This window comes from Thunnus maccoyii, chromosome 22 (genome assembly GCF_910596095.1).
Source record: "Thunnus maccoyii chromosome 22, fThuMac1.1, whole genome shotgun sequence".
In the NCBI taxonomy this organism is placed as follows: domain Eukaryota; kingdom Metazoa; phylum Chordata; class Actinopteri; order Scombriformes; family Scombridae; genus Thunnus; species Thunnus maccoyii.
This window is the reverse complement of record NC_056554.1, coordinates 4,271,697-4,281,290: the sequence shown is the minus strand read 5'-3', so window position 1 is coordinate 4,281,290 and position 9,594 is coordinate 4,271,697. Positions and strand designations below refer to the sequence as shown.

The window sequence follows — 9,594 nt, the reverse complement described above, 5'->3', positions numbered from 1 at the left end:
ATTATGTTTCGTCTTCGCGGGCATCTGACAGAAGACTGGCGGGCAAAACAGCCCCTTCCCCACTCTATATGATTGTACACAACAACCTACAGATGAGATGTTGTGAGGTGTGTAAATTGGTTGGAAACACTTGCTTAATTCTTTAACTGAGTATTTCCATGTCATGCTACTCTATAGGCTACTTCTACTCCACTACATTTCAAATGAAAATATTGTAGGCTACTTGTAACTCACCAGATGGTTTGTTACACGCCTAAATAAAACTAGTATCATTAAAATGCTTCTTACATGTTAATAGATCAGTAATAATCAGTAATATCATAGTAATATATCAAAACACTCTGAAAGGGTCCATTCTGAGTTTTATTGTATATTATAGATGTACCTCTTTTATTTAGGTAGTCGTTGGACATTGATATGTAACATTAAACACAAAAATATGAAACAGTAATCAGTAAATAAAGGGATTAATTAGCTGATCATCAAGAAAAAAAGCTTCTTGCACACCACAAAGTCTTGACAGGTTCCTATATAACAATCATTTTTAAATGACAGTTAATCATATTTTAATCAGTTATATTTGCAATAATTCTAAAAAACTGTCATGTTTGTTCAAAGCGTTGAATGTGGAGTACAGGCAATATAATGCAAATATCATGATACCTGCCAAGTTATGCTGTAAACTGTAAGGGTAATTTCACTGCACTTAGTGCACTGCACTCACTGCACCGAAGTACTAGTGTTTAATGCCCTCTGCTGGTACAATTTTGAACTGACTTTATCAGCACTGTGCAGTGGGAACAATGTATATTTGATGACATCTATGTGTGAATGTATTATCTAATAGGATTGATTAGCCCAGTGGCATCACATTACTGTTGAGCTGTCCCAGATGTGATAGATTGAAAGAGATGATCTTATAAAAACTCTAGAAGTAATTTTTAATGTTATTTGAATTTTCTGATGCATGCAAAATGCACCACCAAAGAAACACTTAAAGAAACTTAACATAAAATCCACAAAAAGAGACATTGGATGGCAGGTGAGCTTTAAGAATTAAAAAAAAGAATTTGTCATTAAAGCACTGTGTTTCACGGTGGAAACCGAGTTACTGAAAAACTGAAATTTCACACCATTGGATATATTAAGTATCATGTTTATAAGCACATCAAATTTTGAATACTACTGTGGTAACGAGATATCAGATAAATCATATGGTTTAGACTGTGGTAGAAGTATAAAGGTAGTAGCCCACAAACACCCCACATTTATAAATACTACTCAGGTGCATGAAAAATGAGGAAAGGGCTCACTGCACACCAATAACCCTTGGTTCTTTAACAGTTTTTTTTCACAGCAGACGTTTTAATTTGCCGCAGATGGAAAAGTGCAGGTGTAAGTAATAGCACTGACGATGTGTCTGTTACATCATGTTTCCAGTTAAGCCCTTCCAGTGAGCCAGCATGGGCATTGCCAGGAACCCAGAACTGGCTGACCTGAATGGAATGCAGCCATCATTAACATTATTAATTATACCTGTGCTTTTTCTGTTTTACATGTCAAAATGTCTGCTATGAGAAAGGTCTATAGCTGTTTATATACAGTTAATGGTCTAGAGCAGTTAGCATAAATTAGCCAAGAGTTTATCAAAATAGTTAAATAGTGAACCTAATGGTAAATGTGTTTTCAGTTTATTCTGTGTAAAAAATACTGCAGTTAGCTAGTCAAAATGTGGTAGCATTAACCATATTTTAAGCATAAGCTTGCCACTGTAAAGTTAGGTAGAGCCTGATACTCATGCACTGACATTTTAGGGGTAATGGTGGGCTCATATTGGAGGCTGAAAAATATATCATGTTTGGTATCTGCCACAAAATTTGTAGCTTTGAAGCTAATGGTAAGCTAACTAGTTAGCTCAAGTTTTTATGCAACCATTGGTGAGGTTAGTACAGCTGTACAGTGCTGTTGCTGTGATTATGGTATGGCTTTAGCTATGGTAATGGTTGCGACTGTTCTGATTACCAAGACTGACACACACATTGTATCTATGTGCAGGTGCAGTAAACTACATGAGAAGTGAGTAAATGGTTGAGTTTGTCCAGCCTTGTGGTTAAGCTATTCATGAACTCGTGGTGTATTGGTAACACCTGTCATATCTAAAGGAAGTAATCATTTCAAATCCTTGCATGGCATTACAAAGCTTTCTTTGCCAACGTTACTGTCTAAGGAGCTGTAAACAGTGGTCACACACAAACACAGTCACAAGTGATGTTTTCAGCACTCAACCAGATCAAAGGGAATGCCAACTTGTGCTGTGGTCATAAAAAGTGGTTAGCAGCTGTCATAACTCGGCTTTCTTTAAAACTCATCTCTGAACTAACTTAAAGCTTCTTGGTATTTATTTAAACATGTTCTGCTGGCGGAACTACAGCTAACTTGTATTGTAATACAACTTTCCCTCTCTGCACGCACCACAGTGCAATGTACTTTTGTGGTGAGGCCAGGGCATTCAGCAAGTGAATATTTCAATCACTAGATGGCAGCAAAAGCTGAATTTTCAACTGTTGTAATTTCTCACTCTCTGAAGAGGATAAAATTCCAGCACCACTTTGTATAAAGAAGACTCACGACTCACTCACAACTAAGTTGTTCTTTATACTACAAGTGTTGCTGGAGTTTTGTCCTCTGCAGACTATTCCCCTTCTGGATGCACCTTGGAAGTAGGTAAATTTTGCCTGAAATCCCCAATCTGATTTCTCACTTGCTAAAACACAAATATTGCATTTTGCCCTGAATCAAACATGACAGAAAATGGATTTATAAATAGATATAGATAAGCTAAAGCACCGGATGCCCAAATGAAAGGTCTATGTCCAGTATACTGGCACAGAATGATGAACTGACTAAGGGCAGCTGTGACAGCACATCTCACACACAAGGAGGCAGCCAGGAACCGCTGGTGGATCTATAACAGACACAGGGGTTAATACTAAGAAACATTGGAAGACTTAGGCTAGTTATGACAGCCTATTACTTTTTTTTACTTTTGTTTGAAAGATAGGTTTGTTGAAGTATACCTGATTAATTAAAATGTGTAATAATACAGTCTGCAGGTCCTCTGCTGAGGTTTCTGGTGGAACAATGGAGAATAGCAACCAAGGGACACAGAGCCATACTGTGATGGAAAACTTAACAGGCTCAATAACCATAAAGAAGAACTGGAATTAAACAGACACACAGAGTGAACACAGGAACCCAAAAGAACAAAAACACACAAGTCCATGACAAGCTCCACATTATTAACAGATGAAAATGCGAACACATGCTTCTGGCACTATCTTGAACAAAATGGGAAAGTGTGTAGTTATACAGTGAAAGGGCATGTCTCTATAATACTTCAATTTCAAGCTGGCGGACTGGAGATGGCACTCTTCTGTAGCTGCTACTACTGGAGTCCAATGTTGTGTTTCTGGAAGCAATACATAACCTTAATGGAGCCCGGCTGCTGAAAATCACAACAGATTCGAACATAATATTATATATTCTTGTGTAAAAACACTAAATACCCGATTATTAAAACAGTTTGTATTTGAAAGACAAAGAATGAGAGCCTTGAAAACTAAAAATCCAAATAAGGGCCCCATAAAACCGGGAAAAGATGTATTTCATCGTAGAGCCTAACACTGAGCATTAAGTGTTTAACTGGAGTTTGTAATGTGCACACATCTGTATTATAAACATAGTGGAACAGAATGGGCCTCCATAGACTTTATTGCATTATTTAACCCATACTACAGCATATAAACTGTACATCATGATAAAGTTATGTACAGTTTTACAAAGTCATAGCTATTGTATTAGTAGCATTAAAACTGTAGAGGTAAATAAGTACCATTTCAGGAATAGCTGATTAAATATGGAAGCTTTATAAAAAATACAGGAAACTACTGTACATAAAATTACGCACATATGCATGAATACTACAAGCTCCAAGCATGTTTTAGGACCATAGGCTGTAAAAGATATGGGTGTAGCCACTGTGATGTCACCCACTGGTTTCTGAAGAGCAGTTTTGAAGCTCAAAGTGGGCGGCTCTGGCTGTTGCCATATTGGCAGTGCCTGACTCCACCTCACTCCTGGCTAATCCAAAATGGGCAAAGAAGTAGACATGTTTATTTCTGCTGTAAAGTTGGGCATTTTAAAATGGGGGTCTATGGGGATTGACTTGCTTTTGGAGCCAGCCTCGAGTGGCCACTCAAGGAACTGCAGTTTTTGGCACTTCTGCATTGGCTTCATTTTTCAGCCCTGGAGGTTGCTGCTTGTTAAGGACATGTTAAAATCCTCTGATTGGAATAATGAATTTTGTCTGACATGTTTTTCCAGCTTCAAGTTTCCACATCACACTTGTGTAAGTTGTTTACTTAAATTGGTTTCAAAGTAGTTGTAATGTCGCAAATCATGCATGTAGGCCCGCCCCTTAAAATCATGTTTTCAATGAGCCCAGAGAAACTTTCCACTTCAGCAGATGAACACATTTTTGAGTGGATGAAGACTTTACGTTTGCAAGACAGTGTGCTGTTGCACCGCAATCACACTAAATGTAGACTGTGCAGGATGATCTGATGCTATTTGGTGCCAGTACAACAAAAGCTCCATCAGTTTTTAAGTCTGACTCTAGAAGAACTTACATGGACCTAAAGTGACAATATAGTGAGGTCAAAGGGAGAACACAATTCTCAGAAAATGTTTGTCTATGAATTAGCAGCTGTGTTTGTTGAGCTGCATGTCACAAACAACATCTCAGTGCTGCTAAAGAGCTTTGTCAGTTATACCTTGAATGACTGAAGATTTAGCAGTTTGTGGTTGATGGTCTTCCTGTCATCACACTGGCAGTCCAGAGCACAGAACACCAGGCCACATCCGTTTAGTAGACCTTATAAATAAATGCAACATGAGGTCAGGTCAACAGTGCACCTTGTAAACCACAGTGTCTCCAGAAAAGTCATCTATTTCTTTTCAGTATAAATTTGTATAGTACTACTGAGATATGTCTTGAAGTCCTTATTTTAACATTGTTATATAAGAAACTGCCATTATACACATAGTAACTATAAGGAATATATCATTTCCATTGTACTGTGCTAATAACTATGAAATCTGTTTAAAATGTAGAAATAGAACAGTACAAACTCCAGAGGGAAATTCCTGGCTCTGATATGTTCCCTGGCCAGCTGCTAATTAGCTAGCTGTCTGTGTTCTTTGGCTATACAGCACTTATTTAAGATCCTCAAATAAAAAACACAGCCTACCATACATTATAATCTAAAAAAGTACATAGATTTGTTTTTGGACATATTTCAATACTGAATTACAAAAGAAAGGGAATCTGTCACTGCAGGGCAGAAGAGAAGAAAACATTTCTTTAAGCTTCACAGTGAGGGCAGAGAGGGGAGGACATACTTCAATTGTGGCTATTTATCTTATCGATTTTATTTGTCTTTGTTTTTTATCTAGTTTTTGTAATCACATTTTTATTTCACTCCATTTTATTATTTTTTATAGTTTTCAAATCTATTTTATTTTATTGCATTTTCAAATTTTTATTTCTCATGTGCATTAGTTTCAGATTGTTTCACTGTCTACTGTCTACATTTGTTCTGTCTTATTATTGGCTTGTCAGTTATGTAACCTGTATGAAAGGTTCTATACAATTGTATCAGTAATGACTGATTGATTAAATAGAACCTATAGCTGCCTTTGACTCTTCTAGAGGGAAGGGAACACTAGTCATGGTTTTATACATTACAAAAATTCTCAGAAAAACCTCAAATGAAGATGATACCTTGCACCTATTGTCTTGTGAGTGTGTGTAGGTGCTTAAGAGATGAGTTTCAGTATTCAAAGGTGAATCGCTTTAAAAGGATGAAGCTTCTACTGAGCAGTTTGCTACTCGCCTCTCTACTTGCCTTCTCATCTTGGAGTAAGTAAAAACACAATTATTATGCAACTTTAACCTTCAAATCACCTCTGTTTAAAGCTGCATACATTGATGGTTTTTCATATTAACCGTGAATCATTACATATGATCAAAACCAGAGTTATGTATTTAGGGAATTGAAAAAGGATGATTGAGTCACACTATCTAAAGATTTTTCAAAATCAAATTTTCAGGGTGTGATAATGGACTGGAGGTTTTCTTTGAAACCGCACATAACTTATATAAGCACTTCAAATGTATTATAAATCAAAAAAGTATTCCAGCACACACCAGGATATTAGGATTGAGACTATTTTATTAACGGGTCACATTAAAAAACAAAAGGAGCGGACTATGTGTTTCACACATTGCTTCATCAGATTTGCTCTGTGCTTGATTCTTTAAATAGCCAACAGGTTCACACACAGAATCTCATTTTCCAATACAAATGCACTTAGTGGGAGTTAACTGGCTGAAAAATCAAACAAAAATTAAGAATAAAAATGGCATCATCTCAACAAATACATCTCAAGGATCTCTGCAGAAGGAGGCCTGTAACTGTTCAACCTTGACCTTTACAAATATCACAAGAGAGGATTCAGGGATATATTTCTGCAAAGTGACTGTAGAGATACCATTTTTAACTGTGGCTAAAGGAAATGGTACTGTCATCACAGTTAAAAACAGAGAGAGAACAGGTGAAAACACACACGCAAAAGACAACACAGCTGGTGGTAAGTGATTAAACATCCAACATACAAAGTGTTGCAGTGACAATGACTAGTTGAAAATCAACATGTATCACCTTTGATGAGTGTGTGATGTTGAGGATAAAAAGCAGCAGGTAGCTGACACTGTATAAATCTGCACTGCACTGCTGACATGTGTCTCTGTGCTTTCATTCTGACGTTTTGGCCAAGTAGTTGTCCACACAGCAGACATCAAAGCTACTATAATTCTTCAAATCTTATTAATGGAGCAATCATTTCCAAAATGACCACCAACACACTTACTAGAGGGCTTGAATTTAGCGTAGGAGACCATGACTTAGTATTTCTGAATTGAGGCTTTTGGAATGGGAGTCAGTTGGAGCATCTAGTGGTTGTCAGTGGTATTGCACTTTATGGTACTTCCACATTAGCTTCAGCCTTAAGTTGTTGTAGTTGCTGCTTGTTGTTGACACAAGCCCTAAACACTGATCCCTCATGGATGTTGATATCGCCTCCCTAGTTAGCATAAGTATGAGTATATGAGCCTACAAGTGCAAAATATGAGCTATGAGGAATGAATGAGTGACACTGCAGCAGATTGTAACGTTAGAACTGAGTTCATTCCTCTAGTGTGGCCGTAGACTTTTAGTCTTGTTTTCATTTAAAGGCAGAAATGGATGTCAGGTATTTGGTTAAAGTATTACTGGTATTAATAGCAGCTTATGTGTAACTCAGCACTTGCCTTTGCTTTGTGACTTTCAGGTTCTCAGAGGGAGGAAGTGTTAGTTTATGTCCTGCGATGTCTGCTCATCCTCGCCCTTGTTGCAACCTTCTTCTACCTCAACAGTTCAGGGGTTGTTGCAGCATGATGTGCCTGTCCACCTGGAAGACCATGAGAACCAGAGAGGGAGGAGAATCTCTGCACACCTGGCAGATGGTGCGAGGAGGCCTGAAGCCCACAGCAAGTGTCCCTGCTGCAGGGATGACTAGGTCAGACATTAGAGGTTTTTATGTTTTGGAATAAATAAAGAAAATGTCCCAAATTGTGCATGTTAGTGAATGTTTTGGGACACATTTAGAACGACTGTACAGACTTACTGAACTCATTTACATCACAGTAACTTTGCTGTTAAGTTCCCATCAAATGTGACTGATTTACAGCTTCACTTTGACTTCAACTTCAAATTTAAAGTTCAAGTTTTATTGCCCTTAAATTGAAATTCTGGTAATACTTTATTTTTCTTTATTATTCCTTTAATTGTCTAACAATTTACAGGACATTTTGGATGTAGTTTGCAGGAATATAACGGTTCATATCTATGACATTTTGCAGAAAGGGTTTTGCAGTTTCTTACAAATAATTAGAAAAATTGGAAATAAGTGTTAAGTTGGTTTAGCTGGTAAGTAACCAGTAATTTTATTTGGGTTCCTAGTTGCTAATTTGCAAAAATTCTTATGCCACCTCCACTTGCAGGTTCTGTCAGGAGCTGCAACCCAAACCTTCGCCTCCACCTGCAGGTTCTGTCAGACTGCTGCCACTATTTGTCTTTTACTGCAGACTTCAACCACATGCAGCTCCCACTCCCACCTACAACCTTTGGCACAAATCCTAGTGCAATCTGCTTTCTCAGCAATGAAGACCAGCACCATGAAGACCAAGACCAGCACTGTGAAGACCAAGACCAGCACCATGAAGACCAGCACCATGTAGCTTTATTCTTCACAAATTTCACCCCTGTTGTTTTCTATTTCAGGTCCTCTTGTTGATTTGGGCATCTTCCTGTCAACTTTTTCTCCTGCAGTAAAGTTTCTCACTCTGCTTTATGTGATATCACATGTCTTTCTCAGGACAAACCTGTCCTGTAATTGGTTATCGTCAATGGATTTGCCAAAGCATCATCAAACAGACCCGAAACTGTGTTAGAAGGCCATGAAGAAACAGAGGTAAGACACATTTGAAACATTTATAAGATGAGCAGAAAGTCATAACATACATCTGCTGAATCTATTTCCCTGGTTTGTTGTTTTTCTTCCATGGAAAGTCGGAGCATGAAATAGGAAACCTTTACAAATGTTTCGGTGGTTTCAAAGTGAAGAATTTGAATTTTGTTCCTTATGAATTTTTATTTTTGGAACTTTGACTCTTCTTTGGTTTTATGTTGTAGGTCACATTAATACTTCTATTATCTCTTCCTCCTCCAGGAAACTATATTCACAATATAGTTGTCAAGGCATCGTGGAGTCTGACTTCATTAAACTTTTAAGCTGTGTAAACAAACAAATCATCAGTTGACAGAACCAGCGGAACTGATAAACCTGATCTAGATGTTTAATTTAATCAACATTAGAATCTCTTAAAATAAGTTGACACAGCAGAGTAAACAAAAAGACTGTGTAACTGGCTGCCTTTGAGTTTTCTCAACTTCTACAATTTGACCGTGTATCTAATGGATCTGATGAGTTCAACATTCAAGATGTCAAGGTTTGCATAGAAAAACGACAAGTTTTTGCAGTTGGTTACTCCCATTTTGATTTCTCTATACTGAGTTAACTTTAAACAACATGCATGAAAAACTCCTGTTCCACAACATTTGTCTCAACAATAAATAAGAAAACTTTGTCACTCGTAACACATTGACCTCAAAAACAGCAACACTACAGGAGAGCTGCAGGTTCAATCTACAGCAGTGCTACTCAACACTTCCTCTGCACTTGACCTCAAGTTCTCATCCATATCACACCTCATGTCCTCTCTTCTAATGCACCTGGGAAAGATTCTTTTTGCATCCCTGCAAATCTTCTGCAGATGCAGTATGTCCAGACACTTCCACCTTCTCGACTGAAATTCAATAAAGCTTTGCTGGTTTACACAATTCTTGGTTGTACAACAAGTATTTTCTAAAGATA

At 37.6% G+C, this 9,594-nt stretch overlaps 1 protein-coding gene across 4 annotated transcripts in view; it reads left to right on the top strand.

Annotated features, from left to right (window-relative positions):
• Positions 1 to 19: 19 nt before the first annotated feature.
• LOC121888973 overlaps positions 20 to 9,594 on the top strand; it is a 30,129-nt gene continuing 20,554 nt past the window's right edge. Inside the window, exons 1-3 of one of the 4 annotated variants that reach the window (XM_042400621.1) lie at positions 20 to 107; positions 7,535 to 7,677; positions 8,162 to 8,631. The gene's annotated coding sequence lies outside the window, so the exon portion shown is untranslated. Of the gene's footprint in view, positions 108 to 6,687; positions 6,712 to 6,732; positions 7,217 to 7,435; positions 7,678 to 8,161; positions 8,632 to 9,594 lie in introns of those variants that run through there. The other 3 variants (XM_042400619.1, XM_042400620.1, XM_042400622.1) reach the window with 3 other exon arrangements.